Source organism: Psammomys obesus, unplaced genomic scaffold (genome assembly GCF_907164565.1).
Source record: "Psammomys obesus unplaced genomic scaffold, mPsaObe1.curated_primary_1811, whole genome shotgun sequence".
NCBI lineage: Eukaryota > Metazoa > Chordata > Mammalia > Rodentia > Muridae > Psammomys > Psammomys obesus.
In genome coordinates this window covers 1,515,938-1,523,224 of record NW_026592548.1, presented here as the reverse complement: position 1 = coordinate 1,523,224, position 7,287 = coordinate 1,515,938, and the positions used below count along the sequence as shown (strand labels likewise).

The window sequence follows — 7,287 nt, the reverse complement described above, 5'->3', positions numbered from 1 at the left end:
TTAGCATACTGAAACTGAATGGGGGCAGTCTAAGTTTGTTAGAAAACCAGCCTTAGTATATGCAGTTACTATACAAGACCACCCAGGAGACAATAAGCACCCCAAAGGTTATACAGAATTTAAATGGAATCCTATAGATATATTAGATTTGAGGAGATTTAAGAAAGCAATTATCTCCTATGATATGTATTCAACCTATGTTAAACAGATGTTAAATTCTTGTTCAACTCAGAACAGGATTATCCCCCAAGACTGAAAAGCTAGGTCAACAACAATATTGGAACCTGGTCCTCATTTACAATGGCAATCATGGTGGAAAGAGGACCTTCACTAAGGTCATAGAATAATGAAATCAGGACAGAAGTATTGATAATTCCCAGGATCAATTGCTAGGGGAAGGTCAATATGCTGATTTTCAAAGGCAGTATGATTTGATGACCACATCTTGGCAATATGTTTTCTAGCTGTTTTAAATGCTTGGGATAAGGTTGAATAATCATGAAAAAAGTCTAAGCCATTTACTAAACTTATACAAGGACTTCAAAAAAAAAAACTTTTTTTGATTTTTTGCAAAGATTGACTTCAGCTATAAATAGAATTGTATGATATTCACTAAACAGAAAAGTACTAACTGAAACTTTGGCTTTTTAAAATGCTAATTCAGAATGCAAAAGAGTGATAAGACCTTTAAGGGTAAGATCAGTAGAGGAATGAATTAGAGTTATGGCTGATATTGGACCTTATGGTATTGATGCTAATATGATAGGAGAAATAATTTCTTTAAAACCTAGAAACCAAAATGGCAGATGTTTTAATTGTGGTAAACATAGCCATTTGAAAAAGGATTGTAGGCAACGCTTTTCTAGAAACAATGTTTTTTTTAAAAGTGATAATGCATAAAGATCCCAGTCTTCTGGACTATGCAGAAGATGTGGCAAAGGTAGATATTGGACTAAGGAGTACATATCAACAATTTGCTTTTGGGAAATTCTTGACGGGACCTCCTGCAATCCCCAACATCAAATTCAATTCAATCATTTCCTGTCAGAGTAGGAGAAACTCAGCCATAGAGCAATTAAAAGATTTAAGGCCTGTTGTTATAAACAACACTGCTCTGGAGATAATCAAGGATAGAACAGCTTCAACAGTTAAAACATGAAATTCATGAAAGACCACAAAACAAATATACTGGCAAACTGCTATAAATAATCAGAGACCTAAGCCTAAAATAAAAATAAATGGCATTGGAATTGAAGGTTTAGTAGACACAGGAATAGATGTACCAATAATTTCACCAGTCTTGGTATCCAGATTGGCCTCTTCAGGAAGTAAATTTCAGCTTTTAGGGATTGGAAATTAATATCAGCTTAAACAAAGTGCAAGATAGGTCAAATGTATAGGGCTATAAGGACAAAGAAGAAAATTAAAGCCATATGTGGCTAATATCGCCATAAATTTATGGGAACACAATTTGTTACAGCAATGGAAAACACAGATTAATATTCCTCCAAATCTCAGAAACAAACTATACAATAAAGAATGCTTCTGAGAAAACTAAAAAGTATTATCAAGAACAGTAACAGATTGCCCAGGTTGTCCATAAGCAGGATACAACCAGTGTTGGTCTTCCAAAGGTACCCATCTTTAAAATGGCTAACTGAAAGCCTGTATAGGTGGGTCAATGGCTTATGGAAAAAGAAATATTACAGGTACTAGAATAGCTGGTATAGGAGCAGCTAAATGCTCAAAACAATGAAGAATCTACCAGTCCATGAAATTCCCCTGTGTTTGCTACAAAAAAAAAAAAAAAATCAGGATAATGGAGGATGTTAACAGATTTAAGAGTCATAAATAAGATGATTCAGCCAATGGGCTCTTTACAGCCTGGAATCTGATTGCCTTCTTTATTACCTAAGTCATGGCTTTGATAGTAATTGAGTTAAAAGACGATTTTCCACAATCCCTTTGCATGATCATGATTCGGAAAGGTTTGCTTTCTCAGTGCCAACTTGTAATAATAGTGGTCCTATAAAGAGATATCCCGGGAAGGTCCTACCACAAGAACTGATGAATAGTCCTCCCTTGTGCCAATTTTTTTTTTTGTACAACAGCTATTAAAAATAATTTGTAAACAGTTTCCTCAATTTACCCATATATGGATATCTTACTGTCTGATTGAGATGCAGATATGTTAGAAAAAATGTTTTATGTACACCTGCATGCTGAGTGGCTTTTTCATGTGTCCCAAGTCAGCCCACAGGACTTTCCTTACAGTAGTGGCCTGAGTGCAGAGTCTTGAGCTGCTGCAGCAAATCACGGCTGGACAAGCTTTTAGAAAGCTTCTTCTGCTCTTTGACTGAGTATTGGTCGAAAGGAGTGCAGCTGAAATTGTAACTAAAGGTGGCATTATGCTTCCAGAAAAATCATGAGGAAAAGTATTACAAGCAACAGTCGTGGCCATGGGATCAGGTTGGAAAGGAAAGAATCAAGAGATTCAACTGGTCAGTGTGAAGGTTGGAGATAAAGTCCTCCCAGAGTACGGAGGCACCAAAGTAGTTCTAAATGACAAGGGTTATTTTTTATTTAGAGATGATGACATTCTTGAAAAGTATGTGGACTGAAATCACTGTTGAAATGATGTCACTTGAAACTGCCCATTCCACTGATGTTCTGAACTATTTCATCATGTAAATAATTTCATTGACCCTTTTTATAATAAACTGATGATGCCTAAACTAATGAATTTCATTGTCTCTGGAAAGTAGTTTTGTAGTACTGTCATAAAGATTTCCGAATAAAATAATGTAAATAAAAAAGAAAAAAAATGTTTGATGAAGTACAGAATTTTACCTTGCTGGGGATAACAAATTGCTCCTGAAAAAGCTACAAAGAGGAGATTTACCAATTATCTAGGATATAAGATAGACTTACAGAAAATCATACCACAGAAAGTACAAATCAGAAAAGATCAACTACAAACTCAATGATTTTCAATTGCTGGGAGATATTAACTGGCTATGGCCCACAATTGAATTAATTGCTCAAGAGTTGATTAATTTGTTTCAAACCTTACAAGGTGATAAGAACTTAAATAGTCCAATATAATTATCAGCTGAGGATGAGAAAGAATTGGCTTTGGTAGAAAAAAAGAATACAGGATGCAGATGTAGCTCTTTTAGATCCAAAGCTAGTTTGTATTTTGGTTATTTTGCCTTCTACTTATTCTCCCATGGGAATTATTTTGCAGAGAGAGGATAGTATCTCAGAATGGATATTTTTAGCACACAAACAGAGTAAAAACTTTAAAGAACTATATGGAAAAGATTTCTGAATTGATTCTGAAAGGAAAAATGAGACTGCCAATTAGCAGAAATAAACCAAGCAGAAATTGTGATGCCTTTTACTAATGCTGAAATTGCCTCCTTATGGGCAGAAAATGAACATTGACAAAGAGAATGCATTAATTTTGGGGGAAAGATTAACAACAAATATTCCAAAAGTAAGAGACTTTAATTATAAAAAGAACTAATTGGATTCTCCCTCTTATAATAAAAGGGATACCAGTTTCTAGAGCACCTACATTTTTAACTGATGCAAATAAATCATGAAAGGCAAGGTATAAGTCAGGAAAAGTATAAAGTGGCTCAGAGTCCTTATGATTCAGTTCAAACTCAGAGTTGTATGCCATTCTTATGGTATTATGTGATTTTCCTGAATTTCTTAATATAGTTATTGACTCACCATATGCAGAAAGAGTTGTTTTACATATTGAAGCTGTTGATCTTATGCTGGATAATTCAGAATTAACTTCACTATTTATTTAATTACAACAAGTAATTAGAAATAGAAATCATCCATAGTATATAACACATTATCAGATCTCATACGAGTCTGTCAGACCTCCTAGCAAAAGGTAATGGTGATATTGATCAGCTGTTAATAGGAAATGTGCTGGAAACATCAGAATTTCATAAGAAACATAACGTTAACAGTAAAAGTTTGAAGAAAGATTTTTCTATCACTTGGCAACAAGCTAAGGAAATTATAAGGTAATGCCCTACTTGTTCTTTGTATAACCACACTCCATTACCTGTAGGAACTAACCCAAAAAGTACCAAGAGAAATGAAATTTGAAAAATGGATGTGTTTCATTTTGCAGAGTTTGAAAAATTATCATATGTGAACCATACCATAGATACATATTCAGGATTTCAATGTACAACTGCTTTAAGTTCTGAAAAGGCTGATTCTATAATTAAACATTTATTAGAAGTTGTGGCTATTATGGAGATACTTGTTCAAATTAAGAGTGACAACGTTCCAGCATTGTCCTCGTAAAATGAAACTTTTTTTTTTGCGTATTGCAACATAAAGTATACAAGTATACACACAATCCTACAGGACAACTAGGTACAGAAGGATCTAATTTCACTTTAAAAGACATGCTTAAAAAAAAAGAAAGGAATAATAAAGACCCCCAGAGATAGATTGCATACTGCTTTATTAACTTTAAAATTTTTATTTATTTTTTAATTAACATTTTTATATTAATTACAGTTTATTCACCTTGTATCCCAGCTATAGCAGTAGCCTCATTCCCTTCTAATACCACCCTCCATCCTTAATCTCCTCCCATGACCTTCTTGAAGTCCACTGATAGGGGAGGACCTCCTCCCCTTCCCTCTGACCCTATCAGGGTCAGCCTCATCAGGACTGGCTACTACGCCCTCAGGGGGAAGTGATCAAAGAGCCAGACACTGAATTCATGTCAGAGACAGTCCCTGTTACCCTTACTAGGGTTTTCCACTTGAATCCTGAGCTGCCATGGGCTACATCTGTACAGGGGTTCTAGGGTAGCTCCATGCTTGGTCCTTGGTTGGAGTATCAGTTTCCGAAAAGACCGCTGTGCCCAGATTTCTTGATTCTGTTGCTCTCCTTGTGGAGCTCCTCTCTCCTCTAAGTCTTTCTATTTCCCCCTTCTTTCATAAGATTTCCTGCACTCTGACCAAAGTTTGGCTGTGTGTCTCAGCATTTGCTTTGATACCCTGCTTTCAGAGGTCCTCTGTCCTGTTCCCTGTTTTCTCTCTCTTCCTATGTCCATCCCATTTGCCTTTCTGAGTGAAGGTCCTCCTTCTTGCGTAGATTCTTTAGGTATACAGATTTTAGTATGTTTATTATATATTATATGTCTAATAGCTACTTATAAGTGAGTACATACCATGTGTGTCTTTCTGCTTCTGGGATAACTCACTCAGAAAGATCTTTTCTAGTTCCCACCATTTGCCTGTAAATTTCATAATTTCCTTGTTTTTACATGATGGAGAGGATGTGGAGTAAGAACCCCCCTCCATTGCTGGTAGGAATGTAAGTGAAAATCAACCCAGTGCTTTCTCAGACAATTAAAAATAGTGTTTCCTCAAAATCTAGCTATACCATTTCTAGGGAGATATCCAAAATATGCTCAAGTACACAAGGGCATTTGCTCAACTATGTTCGTAACAGCTTTACTCTTAATAGCCAGAACCTGGAAACAACCCAGATGTCCTTTGACTCAGGAATGGATATAGAAATTGTGGTACATTTATGCAATGGAATACTACTCAGCAATTAAAACTTTAAAATTTTTAAATGCTATTGAAAAGAGAACAGTGGTAGAGAGACAGTGAGTTATAGAAAAAAATGCTGAATTAGATCAACCTGTATATTTTAAATAAGTGTTGACTCAGAATAGAAATCAGGATATATGTTGCAATGGGAAAGAGGGTTTACCTTTGTTTCCACAGGAGAAGAAAGGCTATATATACCATCTAAATTGATAAAGAGTAGATTCTAACAAGAAAGATCTCCTGAAAAAAATAGAGGTGATAGTTCATAAGAGCACTTGGCCATTAGTTCAAACTAATGAATAAAGAAGAGTTTTCTTCTTGCATAAAGAGGATATTTTGTTGTTGTTGTTGCTTGGTATTTAAAAAAAAACACACAATTAGTAGATTTACAATGTTGTGAGCAACAATTTGGAGCTAAAATAAAAATTTGAGCATGGAGGTGGTAACCCATGCCTTTAACACTAGCAGAGACAGGCAAATCCCTACAAGTTTGTTGCCTTCTAAAAATTCTAGAATTAGAGCAAACAAGCTGGTGGTGGTTCATACCTTTAATCCCAAAACTTAGTAGGGTAGGCAGAAGCATGCACATCTCTTGAGTTCAAGACCAGCCTGATACAGATCAAGTTCCAAGTAGAGGAAAACTTAGATCCAGATGTGGTGGTTAACAACTTTCCCAGAACTTGAAAGGCACATGCCTTTGATCCCAACACTTGGGAGACAGAGGCAGACACAAAGGAATTACAATGATTTAATTTTAAAATCCACTTACAAAAGTCAGGCTAAAATTTAAAGTGAATGTCCTGTATAATCTTTAAATAGTTACATTTTATTTCAAATATTCAAAGGAATATTTGTACAATGTCAAATGAAAGATAATACTTTTTCTAATGCCTAAAAATATTTTGCCCTAGGAAAGATATAACCAACCAAAAAAAAAAAAAAAATCCCCCAGAGTTAGGGGGCACGGTTTTTTTTTTTTTTTTTAATTTTTCCAGGAGAATAAAAACATGTAACCAAGGAATCAGAGATGACTGGATAAATGAAGCATCTGAAGAAAAAGGACAGATTATCAAGAGAAAAATGTGACAAGTAAAATATTAATTTGGCCAAGTGGTATTGCCCAACTCCATCTTGTCTTTTCTGCCCTCTATAGACATAAGTGGCAAACGGTTTTTCTGTGGTCCCAATTCAATTAAAAATTAAAGCTGGCTTTGGCGTTGGAGCATGTCTCTCTTCTCTAAACCCATGCATGTTTGTTTAAACAAAATTCAAAAATCTCTGTTTCATATCAGAAGAGCCAACTGGTATGGAAAAGAGAAAAACAAAACAATAAGAGATTGTTCTATTGCCACTGATCTCATAATCTTTTGGTTTTCACTTAACTCTCTAATTTTTTTTAAAGTTTATTGTCTCAAAACCTATAAGATTTTTAATTATATATAAACTTTCTGTCATAATATTAGTAGTTATTACCACTTTTAGAAATCAACTTCATCTAGCTTCCTGTACTTGGTTCTAGGCTTGAGTCTGAAGCAAGGAACTAGAAAGAAAGTTTGTATACCTCATATGCACTCAATAGTTTGTAGTTCTCAAACTTTTCTGAGATATGCTGAATATGGCATTTAAAACGTTTAGGTTTTCTACCACTCCTAATAGCAACCTCTTAGGTTTCCAAGATTAT

At 35.0% G+C, this 7,287-nt stretch overlaps 1 pseudogene; it reads left to right on the top strand.

Annotated features, from left to right (window-relative positions):
• Positions 1-892: 892 nt before the first annotated feature.
• LOC129682099 (10 kDa heat shock protein, mitochondrial-like) lies at positions 893-2,621 on the top strand (annotated as a pseudogene).
• Positions 2,622-7,287: the final 4,666 nt, after the last annotated feature.